Raw genomic sequence first — 14,848 nt, 5'->3', positions numbered from 1 at the left:
GAAGAGCAATAGGAATCTCACTTGACCAAAAATTGGAGAATTGGGGCAAACATGTCCAGTTCAAAGCCAAGAAAGCACATAGGGCTTTCTGGCAAAGTCGCCGCGCAATTGGGCAACTTTGGGAACCATCCTCGCCGGCGGTCTTGCGGTTGTACACTGCCTCCATAAGACCTATGCTTTGCTACGGGTCAAAGGGCACGCTGGAACGGAAGGACACGACAAAGCCAATGAGCTGACCCGATTGGGTGTTTTATGGTCCAGATCCGGCTCTTCCACTTAAAACCCCCACACCCAACACAGCATGGGTTTGTAGAATCACCATACTTTGTGAATGTCCCGCTCTAGTCCAACTAAGACGATCCGTGTTGGGGGTCTCTTGGCCGGAAATGGTTACAGTAGAACTGCTGCTCATTCCAGCATCCTTAGGTTCATCTCCAGTGTGGGATGGTGTAAGGGACGTTGAGGGGTCAGACGAATCTAGTCAGGGAGGTAGTACAAAGAGCACGAGATTGAGGCCTAGGTATGCGTGAACCCTGCCCACCGCCATCCGATCGTAATCAAGAACCCAGAGGGAGAGGGGGAGGAGGTCCGGCGAATAAATCATAGTTAAGTGACGTTTCGATTAATACATAAAAAGCGAAAACTAACATGTTTTCGGGTTTAGCCTTCAACTCGTTTGGCCTCTAAAGTGCTCTATTAATAGATTCCACTAATTTTTTTTATAATATTGCTCAGTATAAACGATTCAGAAAATCCTGCCCGAGTTGGTCACTAAACAAGGAATTATCCATAGCAACCGCAGATTTAAACATCCGCTGAAAGCACTTTGGTGCCCAATTTATACGTACGAATATTAAAGAGAAGGCGATGCAATTTTTTCCACGGTTGGGCGACTCGAGGGTAGTTTTAGACGTTGTATAAATTAAGGTGATGTGTATTTTTATATCCATGTTCAATACGGATCGTGTCCTTTAAGAAATTTGACAAGTAAACGTTTGAGCCGTACACTGGCAAAATTGTTGAACGACATATTGTACCTTCTTAATTTTTGTAAAAAGAATTTTCCATTGAAACACTTCTAACTGAGTTATTCATATACAGGGTCGCTGATAAGTCTGGAAACGTTCGATCCGAGAATATTATAAGGTATTGAAAACGGCTTTATGCAATAATTTTGTAGGGTTCTTCCATGACTCCTAGGCAGTAATAAATTTGATTATGCTTGGTTGGTCATAAAGGCGTGACACACTCAAATTCTATTTTTTAAATGGATCACCCTGGACACTATTCGATATTTCAATTCTTCTTTGAATTATGGTCAAAATTTATAATGTACAGACCGACAGATATGACATTTAATCTTCTTGTGCAAGAAAATGTGGCAGAAACCGTTTCTGATACAGGAATCTGTATAACATTCACTTTTTTCAACTATTAGAAACTACAGTGTCGGTTTTTGAATAAAATTTATCCGTCAATATGCATATTTTTGCATGTTTATTGCTGTATCGTTATTGCTAACCTGACATGAAATATGCATAAGGTATTGCTGACTGGTTTCCTATAACTTCTCACGGGCGCAAATGAATCAATCACGAGTTTGCTTTTCATTTGAATAATTTGAATCTGAACTAAACGAGCAAGTAAAAAGGCAACGGAAATGGGGCGGTTAATCTAAAATGTAGAGAATGTCAAATAATTAGGAACAAAGAGCGATAAAGTAAAGCGGTTCGTGACCGAACGTTTTGCAAAAATGTTTTTCAAGGCGCGATTTTCCTTTGGGAAAGAGCACGGATTTGTTAGCTTTACCGGCAGACTACAACAAATAAATAAATAAACGAGTTGCACAATCCTGAATGCCGACTCTCAAGGGTGTCGCAATCAGCAATCATTTCCCCATCAGAGGTTTAATTTTGAGTCTGCTCTTCGATTGTTACGGCAACGCAAAAAAAAAGATCAAAAGTTGTTATGCCACAAAAGAACCGAAGGATTGCCGTAATTGATTTCTCTTTATCTTTGACTTTGGTTTTTCATGTTCAAATTATAAATAGCCCAAATCCGTTTATCAAAAATTGCGCCAGAAAAACAATCGAGTCCTTAATTGGTCGGAATTTCGATAATGATGAAAAATGCGAATAAAACAATTGGAAAGGTTAAATTTTACACCCCCGTAAACATTTATCCTAAATACAAAAGCGGACGAAAGATAAAATGAATCAATTAAAAGGGCACGAATTGTACATTTTAATCAGTTTTCGCACTGTAATTAAGGCAGCGAATTGGTTTTAATTAGATTTCGGGTTATGAAAAGAGATAAAAGGATGGCCGAGAGTAGAAAATGACAAATAGGAGAATTGACGGAAACGTTTAAACGTATTTCCCGTATTAGTAGGTGCTAACCGTGAGGAACGTTCTTCGTGAGCGAGCTGGAAATTTCCCTAAGCGTGAATAAAATTGGACCGAACGTTGAGCCAAATGAATTTATTACTTTATCGATTTCAAATTACACTCCTCCTGTTTTGTGTTACATTCTCTTCCTTGATCCAACACTATTTTCCGTGCAACCCGAATTATTCAATACTAAATTACGTTTTCTTGTTTTCATTCGGGACGGGCGTCGACGCGCCGAAAATTATTTAATAAAAGTGAGGAAATAAAATTCCTCTAAAATTACGTTTTGCCTCACGTACCCCTATTTATCAATTAAAGCTCTTCCGTCCAGCGGCCGAATGCAATAACTGCAGGCCACTAAATCATTTAAAATGCTATACAGTTTCTGTTGCCTCTTTCAATTACCTTTACTAGACTTTTAAAAACTTTTTTTTATTTGTGTGCGGTGCGAGCAGGGTTTCCTATCTCTGTTTCGTGCCATCCATTTTTAAGGAAAACTTATTACAGATTACGTGCGCCTCTTCTCTTCTGCCCTTATCGGAATTGCTCGATTGGAAATTATGATTTTCGAGTAAATATCATTCACACTTAACGAGCAACCTAAAAGCGACCTAACGACATTTTTATTTAAATAATTAATGGTTTACCGAAAAAGAGCTGAAACCGCTCCGTTTTTCATTTTTCGCCATTCAGCATCTTAACAAATATGATAAGGGGCCATTTATTAAAATGGCCTCGTATTGAACTTTTTGCACAGTGTTTTTCAATTCATTAATTATTTTCAGTGTCGTGGTTTACATTGTGACCTGTGTGAAAGGATTAATTGATTAATTAGTGCATTACTAGTACTAGTATTCTTTGTTCCATGACATCCATTTCAAACAGAAAATGATTGGTGGATTGAAACATTTTCAATTGCCTCAACTTGAGGAGTAAAAGATTGATGTAGATAGTTAGAGTATAAAGTTCTGTGGATGTGAACGGTCTCATAAATACAAGCTATCGAACAACTCAGATATTTCAAACTGCAACAACCCTTGCAACTTGCACATACAATTATATCCCTTCAGAATACTCAAGGTCAATAAAGTTGGCACTTTGCCCAAACCAATTAAAAATATGCCTATAATTTAGGACTAATTTCTAATTTTTAATTGTCTCATTTTACGTGATAAAAAGAGGCCCTCTACTTATGTCAAAAATTGATTGTATATTTTTGTATTTTCATTTAAAGAAATCTCTGAGTTTGTGACCAGTTTTTCCAGACAACACTTACCACTTCTACATATAAATACAACCCTTCGCAATACTAAAATTTGCCCAATTTTTAATAATATTGGCTTTTACTTGGGAACTAGTTTACTGAGAGAGTTGTAATTTTTGTTTATTTATTTTTTTATTTATTTATTATTATCCCTCTCTTGTTCTGGGCATGAAGATTAAATTGAAACTCAACGCAATACAGAAATTAATGTACCTACTTTTTTAACGAGAATATGGTTTTACACGGAAATTATTTACTGAGAGGGTTGCAATTATTGTACGCCAAATATTTTTGCTTTTTTTGGTTCATTATGTTTAGAAAGTACGACCCTTCTAACTGCCGTACACAAAAAAGCAACCCTTGGCAACCAGGAAATTTAATTTTATATGGCCATTATTTACTGAAAGGGTTGCGATTTTTGTGTCGCAAATATTTTGTGTTTCCTTGATTGATTGCGTTCAGAAAGTTGATTAGCAACACTTACAACACAAAAATGCAACCCTTCGTAATACTGAATAACCTAGATTTTTTGAAGAAAATTTGCTTATATTATTTATTTTTTATTTTTTTATTTTCCGTTTATTTTTAAGTGGGCGAGGTTTCGGCCAAGGCTGCTCTACCAACCCAACCCACTACACATTTTCAAATATCCATGCTCGAACTCGGATTCGAACCAGGGACCCTTAGCACCAAAGTTAAGCTTTAACTGAACTACGCCACACGAGCCGGCGACATGGCAATAGGATTCTGTTTAGAGGGTGCATGTTACAACTTGTATACTAAAATGCAACCTTTTAAAAAAATGATATTAAGCCCTTAGTTTTCTAACAAAATATGCCTTTACATGGCAATAAACCACTGAGAGGGTTGCAATTATTGATTGATTGTGATCGTAAGGTTCACCCCCGCAACTTGCACATACAATTGCATCCCTTTGTAATACTAAAATTGTTTAGTTTTTTAAGAAAATTTCACAGATTATAATAAGATGATCATTACAATTCATTTAATTAATTTTGTGGGATTCCTTCGTTGTAGAAAAGAGTATTTCCTAGAATTATTAAGGATAGGAAAAGTTTCTCTTCTTTGTTCTCAGTTAATTCATTTGTGACAGTTCAGATTTGATTTATTGGGTTTTGGTTTATTTTTATAAAATATTAATGTAAATAAGGATGCCTTTTAATCGGAAAAAAATTGTTTGTTTTCGTAGAAAATGGTGTATTTTAGATAAGATAACTCGAGTTGCCAGGCGTCGATAATTGGATAAGAAATTTCGATTTGTTTAAGGAGGAAAGTCCTTTTAAATACTAAAATCGGTCTTTTGCCAATTAAATTACGAGGCCGGCGTGCTCGGCGTCTAAAGAAGCCTTTTTGCCAATTTCGAGGTAGAGTTGCGGTCCATTAAAAGAAACCTTTTGTAAATTTCGAGGCCGAGTTGCAGTCCTTTGAAAATTGAGAAAACACAAAGTTTGTTGACAAAGTTTTCTGTTTGCGTTTCCTCGAGAAACTGTACGTAGTAGTTTGGGATAGCAGTTTTAATTGAAATTGTCGTCCACGTTAAATGGACAGCCATTCGATTCCTAGGTCGAGTATTTGCATTCAGTCAGTTAAGTCAGATTCAGTGTGTTGTGTGCCCGTTTTTCTATTGGGGCTTTGTTAAGTATGACTTTATGTTTACTTTTGTGGTTGTAGAATAAATTTTGTTTATGCGAAATCATGCAAACCGTGTGTTTATTCAAACCCCTTAACGACTCAGATAGATGCCGCATGCTTAATTGTTATTAATTTTGTTGATCCGCGCTTAAAGTTAATTTCAAGTGTCTTCAAAATTTGGTAAGTGATCCTTTTGGAGTTTAAGGACTTTGACGGTGACCATTGTTTGCTTTGTATCTGGCATTTAAGGTCAAAATTGAATCCAATTTTGCCACAGTTGTAGCATCTGCTGCTGAGGCCGTTCCTCTTGCTATGGGTCCGGTCTCCCAGCATCGACTGCATCTCAGCAGGCCTTGTATTACCTGGAGCACCTTTTTCCTTATCGCCCTCCTCCTCGTCAGTGGCCAGTAGTCTCTGTTACATCGCGAAATTTTTGAATTTAGGTTAAAGATTTCAATAGACGTTTCGTATTGTAAACTTGATAAGAAGTGGAAATCGGGAATGCAACTATAACCACTTTTCAAAGAATAAGTGAACTGCAAATACTCAAAATTATTCATTACATACGCCCTAAAAACATATACAGCCTGCCGTAGCCACAATCAAACTCGACTCCCAGGCCCGAGTAAGCTGAACAGCACTGTGCCCTTGTATGTGTTCAACTAATTGAAGTTGCTTTTACTTAATAAACCCAAATAAGAACTCTAACAAAAGTAATTCCACAAAATTAAAAAAATTCAAACCTCCTTTTAGAACTACCGTTGCAACTTCCTCCCCCTCCCCCTTGCATGGCTAACCTTTAATGTGTAGGATTTAGTTACAAAACGTTTCATTTAAATTACCTTAGTTCGAAAAGAGTAAACGCTGAACTGAAACTGAATCATTAGAATAAGTTATTAATTTTGAAATTAAGCTCAGAACTATTGCATAATTCCTCTTCAAGGATTACACCAACGTCAATTTATGTTTTATTGTAAAGTTAAACGTCATTTGTTAGTAATTCATTGTAGTCATCATCTATACGTGATCAAATTGGTAAAGTGAGTTTGGTTAATTATTGAAATTCTCTGCTATTTCGCAACAATATCATAATAAAAAATTCCCATTGTTCACATCAATTTATTACAACTGCTACATTTATTACCACTGTGGTTTGTTTGTACTCACAAACACGACGGTATACCACAAATCAACTTTTCCGTCAATCAAATTTCTAGTTATTTTAGGAAGTTTGGTGTCGTATTTGCATTTCGATTCAGCATTCAGTTAATCCAGAAAGAGTGCCACTATTCAGTTTCATAGATTTCATTTTTTAGATATTGTGTAATAATTTAAACATAAAAAATTCTCCACTTTAAGTCCTTTTGGGGGTCAAGTACAATTTTTTTATGGTTTCTGCGAGAGTTTCTAGATCCCAAAGGATCCACCCTAAAATTAATATTAACCAAGAGGTGAAGGTACTCCACGATGTGACCAAAAGCAACGTTTCGTGGATTTTGTATTTGTGGATCGTGAAATACTTTAGATAGGTCACATTTCAGCGGCGAGGCGTACAATGCAACGAGATAATCTAAAAATGGAGGTGGAACGGTAACGGCAACCTGTTGGTTTTCAATAAAGCATAAGAAAGAAGGGCGAAAAAAGAAATGTAAACGCATAACGTAAATATGCTCCCGGTAGAATAACATTCAAAGATAAAATAGCAAAGAAAAACAGTTGGAGTTGGAACATTTGCGCTTGGCTTAGCGATGTGAAAAAGCTTAATGTTTATTTAGGGCACACCGGTGTAGCCTCATTAAGAGTAAAATTGTCTCTCAGATTTTTGAGCAATTTATTTTAATATTTCATAGTCGCGCAGAAGAAAAAAACCACCCAAGGGAACGTAAGGATATAACGAAAATATATTCGCACACCCTACGGTTATTAAGGCAGTTGAATACTCATGGAACGAAGGAAACTGAAGCCTCAGTCGCATATAAAATGGAAGACAAATTCTGGAATCGCCCCCGATAGCCCGTCGTCGTTCTTTCCATAATTACGAAGTAATATAAAGTACGCGAAATTCATTCTTCCGAATCGTTCCGAGTTTCCGCGCCATTTATTAATTGCTTCATGATACATATATATCGAGATTATTACGTTCGATTTACTCGGCGTGGCAATCAGTGCCCTAAAACTGAAATTAATTCCAAGAACTAATGACTTGAATTACGACGCGCTTCGTCTAATTCCAAACTGGTAGCTAATTACGTAATGGGTGACGTTCCTTGTGGAATATCATTTCCGCTGTTCCAATTGATTGTTTAGTTTTATATTTTCTGACTGGTAAGACAGCGTGAAGGATTACATCGATATGCAATGCCTTAAACCGCTCGTTCGCTTCCAGACTATTTATGATCCTAATTAAAATGAAATGAAACATGGAGTCGTAAAGTCGGTGAGGTACACGTAACCATCCACATTATCTTTAGCACCTACAAAATAATGAACGATACAATTAAAACGGATAGAAATCGTAAAAATTATAGAAATTACCTATCCAAATTTTGGAAATCCGAAGTCTTAGGAGTTATTATAATGTGAGGGTGCAGGGGACTGTTCGGAAACTTGGGAACGCTGGAAAATTGTTGCAATTTTTGCAAAATTAATTCCAGCTACTCTATAAAATGGCGGATCGTTTATCCCGATGGACATGTTTGTTCATTGGTTAATGTCTTTTTGTACTACCAATCACAGACGTTCTTTAAATCACACCCCCTGCAAAAATGCAAGTTTTAGTTTTCTTTTAGAAGGAAACCTAATATCTTCATTAAAAAGGATGTAATTTCAGGTATACTCCAGACTGTAAGGAGCCACATGAAAATCATCTACAGAAAAGTATGTTTGTATTCATTGTTGATTGTGTTCATGTTTATCAACCACCCTTGCCATTTGCACATAAGTTTGCAACCCTTGGCAGCAATACTAAGATTAAGAAGTTTTTTTAACAAAATTTGCTTTTACATGGCCATCATCTACTGAGAGGGTGAGATTGTTGTACAGCCAACATTTTTGTTTCCTTTGTTGATTGTGTTCATAAAGCTCGACAGCAACCCTTGCAACTTAGGGGAACTTATTCTCTACTGAGAGGGTTGCAAACTTTATTTTATTTTATTTTGGGTCTATATTTTTAAGTGGGCGCTCTACCAACGCAATCCAACTCTATTGTACATCAAATATTTCTTGTTTGCAATCCTTGCAACTTGCACACAAAATTGCAACCGTTCGTAATGCTGAAATGAAGTAGTTTTAAGAATATTTGCTTTCACATATTATGCCTCTTTGGTTAATTGTTTTCAGAAAGTTCATCAGCAACTCTTGCAACTTGAACCTAGTGTAAGGTACCTGTAAAGAACCTTTGCAAAACCTTCAAGCGAGTCCGCTTAAAGAGACTTGGTTGACGCCATATGGAAAAAGGCGCCAATTAATTAATAAGAAAATGGGAAGGAATTAGTCTGGGATGTTTGAGAGAGCATTCGGTCTAAGACTACCAAAAGGGAACCACGTTCGGTTGCAAACAATGTCGTTCTGAATTTACTGGAACCACCAGATTCTGGAATTGATTTAAAATGTTAATTTCTCGGGAATTTTAATAATAATAATAATAATCTTTATTGTTGTTAAGACAAAAAACATTTTTTCGTTTACAAACGTCAGTTTAGAAAAGGATAAAAAACAAGGGACAAATACATTTAATTCCGAAAATCTTACCATTAGAAAAGGGTAAAAACAATTGGAAGCAAAAGAGAATTCTCCGTTCAAGGTTTGGCCGAACGAATGTTTTCCGTCGGCAAATAGATAAAAGTGTTGTCTGAATTTGAGCGTAAAGTAATTATTTGTGCTAATAAAACAAGTTAAAAAAGTAATCGTAAACGATTTACAAAAAGCGCATTTCCACTTGCATTAATTTCCCATTTGTAAGATGCAACTTCTGTTAAAATCGTAAAAATCCGGTCACAAATATGAAAGATAGCGTTGCATAGGTTCAATCAATTTTCGACGTCCTACTTCAATTTCAGTTTATAAGAAAAATTTCATTTCAATGCTTTCCTAAATAAGAAAGTTGGCACTGCGCATGCGCAAACCTAACTTTTGAAACTAACGCTAGATTTTCCTTTATTCCAAGCGCCTATGTATCAAATTTAATTTAAATACTTTTATAAATCAAAAAGTTTGCAATTCGGTTTATAAACGGTCGAGATGCTAAAAGGGCACTGTAAATTTTGAATCGATTCGACCTCAACTTTTGGCATTGCGTATTATATGGCTGATGCTATGCCCATATTGAATTTCATGCAATTCAGTTAAACTAACGGAGATGTAAAAGCGATCGGATATTTCTAAACAAAGTTATCGTTCACACGGACAGATACATGGACAGACAGACAAAGGACCAGACGGACAGACAAACAGACAGACGACAGACAGCAATACAAAATTATAAACGATCTCTAGGATCGTTAATAAACGGGAAAAGTGTAAAATTGTGGAACATGTAAAAAACGGTTTGTTGGTTTTTTTACAATAACTTTTTAGCAATAAACGCAGAAAAAAATTCCTTCCTTGATGTAAGCCTCGACACCATATCGAACCAAATAGCGAAAAAAGTAGAACAATCGCTCTTAAGATAATTAACTAGTAGCGTCTCAACGAACTAGCGGACGGATGGACCGACAAAGTGGCCAAAATAGGGCATTTTTTAATATTTGTGGAAATGCGCTAAAAGAAAGGAATTTTAAATTGATTTTGCATGTTTAGTCGCGGAAATATACAGGGTGTTACATGACCGTGTGTAAAAAAAATTTAGGTGATAGAGGGGATCAAGACAAGCACTTTTTCTAGATAATATAAACCGAGAGTCCAACGTGTTTCGTTTGGGAGCCACCCCCAAAGAAGTTGTGAAATTTGGATTTCTTCTTTAATTTGTTTCTCAGCAACCATAAGAGTTACAAAGATGGGTGGCACGTCTTTGAATAGGTTTGCCGGTATGCCCTATCCGATTTTGAAGAAATTTTTTCAGTAGGCGGGGGACACTTTGTAACCCGAAGACCCAGTCTTCAAATGAATACTTTTGCTCGACAATTTTGTTCCTTAACCCATCAAGTATGTACACAACAAATTTCGTGGAATTCTCTCCATTTTTTCGTTGTCCGACCAAGAATTGCAGTGGAACTTTTTTCGAATTTTCAAAAACGAATTCCAGATTCGTCATTTTCATGTTCAAAAACCCCCAGATACCAAATTTCACCGAAATCAGAATTTTTGTTCGCACCCCCAAGTAGAGGTGCGCCCTTTCGTGGTAAGTAATTTTTTTTCAAAATCGGATAGGGCATACCCGAAAACCTATTCAAAGACGTGCCACCCATCTTTGTAACTTTGTACAAAAATTAAAGAAGATATCCAAATTTCACCACTTCTTTGGGGGTGGATCTCAAACGGAATACGTTGGACCCTCGATTTATTTGGAAAAAGTACTTGTCTTGATCCCCTCTATCACCCAATTTTTTTTACATGCGGTCATGTAACACCCTGTATACAGACTGTAATCGGTCGAGGACAAATCACTTAAACGTGCCAGTGTCGTGTTTATTTTTCCCCACAAAGGAATACTGTTTACGGCGGAAGCTTTGTCACTACGGTGCGAATGCTACACTGCTCCCTCACTGTTTGGCGTATGACGGCTCCAAGTGACAATTCAGACTAAAGACACCTCCTCTGGATCTCACCTAAATAAAATTCTCACAAAAGGGTATATTATATAACCCCTCTAGCCTCAGACGAGAGGATGGTTCCTACACGGACAACCTCTAAGAGACAGCCGAGGTACTGAGAGACGCCCATTTTCCCAGATACATACCTACACAGGAGGGAGATAAAAATTGTCTATATCCCCAAACCTGGCAAAGGTGATTACAACTAAAGCATTCTTCTTAAGACACTTGAAAGACTGTGTGCGATAGATACATAAGGGATACGGTGCTAACACGGTTTCCGTTGCACCATAATCAACACGCATACTCCTCAGGAAGATCTACAGAGTCAGCTTAGCACTGCGTCGTAGGTAAAGTAAATAAAGGAAAGTATATTGTTCAAACAGGCAGAGCCCAGCTTAGAACATATACACAAAAAAAGGGCGGATTGAGAGATCGAGACATTGAAGGGGCCTATGAGGCTGGATTTATCACATCTTCCTTGATGAGGAGGTGGAATTCTAACCAGACATATTCATCTTCACGGATGGATCTAAAACAATGGAAGGAATAGGCACCGCTATTTATTCCAAAAGGCCGAACTTCCACATCACCCAACCACTAGGCAAGCTTCCTACTGTATACCAATCAGAATTGGTAGACTAAAGAACAATACTATCAGAATCTCCAGTCACAGGCACTTGATAAATGTAAAATTACCTTTAGGTTGGTTTACGAATGTGACCATGCGCGTGGTGGAATTTCCTCCTATTACGGTAATACAAAAGGCTTAACCTGTGTAGCCCAGGCATTTTAGGTTTTGACCCTACGAAAAATAACGTAAATCTGAAAGTTGGCACAGTTGTTCTATTTGATGCTCTGAACAACATATAAAAAGTCCCAAGAGTTCCCATGTCGGCTTCCTTGAAGTTCGGGCTTTCGAAAGTCCGAACTCTTGAAATCTGCACGACGCCACTATAATTATAGCCTAGCGAACGAACGGAAAAAGTCCCAGAGTCGCGGGAGGGCTTAAATTAAAGGTTAGTAACCAGGCTATCTTTTGATATTTTTTGCAAGTGCCAGTGACAACTTCCGGCCAGACAGGAAGTGGAAAAAGACCGCGAAACTTGACAAAAAAATCGGTTTTTGTTTTTTGTTTGGACATAGGTGCGGTTTAGCGTCCGATATCGGAAAAATGACCAAAACAAATGTTGTAGAGCGTAGTTTTAACTTTAAAACCGTACCCTTTGCGTTGAAATCCGACCAATAGGAGGGGAGCTACAAACCGTTAAGTGCGATCCCACGCGCCGCTCGCCGTTGCGCGACTTGCCTGAGAGGTGCACCAGATCGACCAGATACGGTTGGCTTAATAGCGGCGCATCTCCGACTTATTTGTATTTCGACTGTGAGCGTTTTAGACTTTTGGAATGTGTTTAGCGCGTAAATTTTGAGGGAAACTGTACAGTATTTTTTTCTAAACAAAACAATCCAAATTAAAAATTGTTGAGTAAACTTCGTCGTAAAACAAAGACAGGTTCGCTGTTTTAATTCGACGTTCCTTCTCCATCGGATTCTTCGTCTTCGGACTGGGGTTCGGGAACATTATTACAGCTCCTGCCTCTACAATGGGCGCATGTAGGTTGGCAGAGCCGCACGAACAGCGGTTAAAACAACCTTGCTGGCAAGCGCAAGAAATCAAATGTGGATGTTCGTCTGGTGCAGGCTGGTGGCAGACTTGTCGGATTTGGAACAAGTGCGGGCCCCATTTTTTTTTAGCCCCAATCCGTTGGCAAAAGACAGTTCGATAGCCATTCTTGAACCTAAAATAAGGAAAATAGGAAATAGAATTAACTAAATCATTCTAAAAACTACTGTACAATCAGATTCAATATAAACATCTCGCTAGGAAAGATTGCCGGTCACAGAAGACCTGATCCCGGTCTACAACCTGTCTTTTTCTAAAGATGTGAGCGACTTCCAGGATAGGATCGTGCCAATCTTGAACGAAAAGTCTTTTCGTTCAACATTGGCACGATCCTATTCCGGAAGTCGCTCGCATCTTAAAAAAAACATAGATTGTAATTTGACACAAGGTGCGCTGTGACCGGCAATCTTTCCTGGCGAGAGTTATACCGTCTTCTTTACTGCCGTAGAGATGAACAATAAATTTTTCACCAGCTGATACGATGGATTCTTTTGATGTGCCCGGTTTGTTGAACGTGAACGCAATATTTTGTAGGTGTGGGTTTTCTAAAAGCTTCCATGACTTCTTTTTTCCTTGGTTGTACAGCGCCGATGTATTATCGCAGCCCGTTATCGCACGAAGGAATAGGCGCGAAGAAAGACTGCCTACTATTCCTTCATGCGATAAAGGGTTGCGATACTACATCGGCGCTGTACAACCAAGGAAAAAAGAAGGCATGGAAGCTTTTAGAAAACCCACAGCTACAAAATCTTGCATTCACGTTCAACAAACCGGGCACACCAAAAGAATCCATCGTATCAGCTGGTGAAAAATGTATTGTCCATCTCTACGGCAGTAAAGAAGACAATCAAAGCCTGGACGATCTCCAAATTCACCTCTATGCTCGCGCAGTAGCAAAGCAAAGCAAAGCTACGTTTGATCTAGCTACATTGCCACCAACAACCGCCGCTGCCGAGCAACACAGTTTGCGGACGTACTTGCAAGTGAGATATGGAATCTGATTGTACAGTAGTTTTTAGAAAGATTTAGTTAATTCTATTTCTTATTTTCCTTACTTTAGGTTCACGAATGGCCATCGAACAGTCTCTTGCCAACGGATTGGGGCTGGAAAAAAATGGGGCCCACACTTGTTCCAAATCCGACAAGTCTGCCACCAGCACCAGACGAACATCTACATTTGATTTCTTGCGCTTGCCAGCAAGGTTGTTTTAACCGCTGTTCGTGCCGCTCTGCCAACCTACACTGCACTTTAATGTGCGCGCATTGTAGAGGCAGGAGCTGTAATAATGTTATAATGTTATATATAATAATGTTCCCGAACCCCCTTTGTTTTACGACGAAGTTTACTCAAAAATTTTTAATTTGGATTGTTTTGTTTAGAAAAAAATACAGTAGTTTCCCTCAAAATTTACGCACTAAACACATTCCAAAAGTCTAAAACGCTCACAGTCAAAATACAAATAAGTCAGAGATGCGCCGCTATTAAGCCAACCGTATCTGGTCGATCTGGTGCACCTCTCAGGCAAGTCGCGCAACGGCGAGCGGCGCGTGGGATCGCACTTAACGGTTTGTAGCTCCCCTCCTATTGGTCGGATTTCAACGCAAAGGGTACGGTTTTAAAGTTAAAACTACGCTCTACAACATTTGTTTTGGTCATTTTTCCGATATCGGACGCTAAACCGCACCTATGTCCAAACAAAAAACAAAAACCGATTTTTTTGTCAAGTTTCGCGGTCTTTTTCCACTTCCTGTCTGGCCGGAAGTTGTCACTGGCACTTGCAAAAAATATCAAAAGATAGCCTGGTTACTAACCTTTAATTTAAGCCCTCCCGCGACTCTGGGACTTGTTCCGTTCGTTCGCTAGGATATAATTATAGTGGCGTCGTGCAGATTTCAAGAGTTCGGACTTTCGAAAGCCCGAACTTCAAGGAAGCCGACATGGGAACTCTTGGGACTTTTTATATGTTGTTCAGGCATCAAATAGAACAACTGTGCCAACTTTCAGATTTACGTTATTTTTCGTAGGGTTGACCCCATTTCCTAAAATGCCTGGGCTAATAGAGACCCACCTTCACTTTGGTACGCTAGGTAGAGTATAATAAAAAT

The sequence above is a fragment of the Photinus pyralis genome, unplaced genomic scaffold (assembly GCF_008802855.1).
Source record: "Photinus pyralis isolate 1611_PpyrPB1 unplaced genomic scaffold, Ppyr1.3 Ppyr1.4_LG8, whole genome shotgun sequence".
Lineage (NCBI taxonomy): Eukaryota > Metazoa > Arthropoda > Insecta > Coleoptera > Lampyridae > Photinus > Photinus pyralis.
This window is presented reverse-complemented; position numbering follows the sequence as displayed.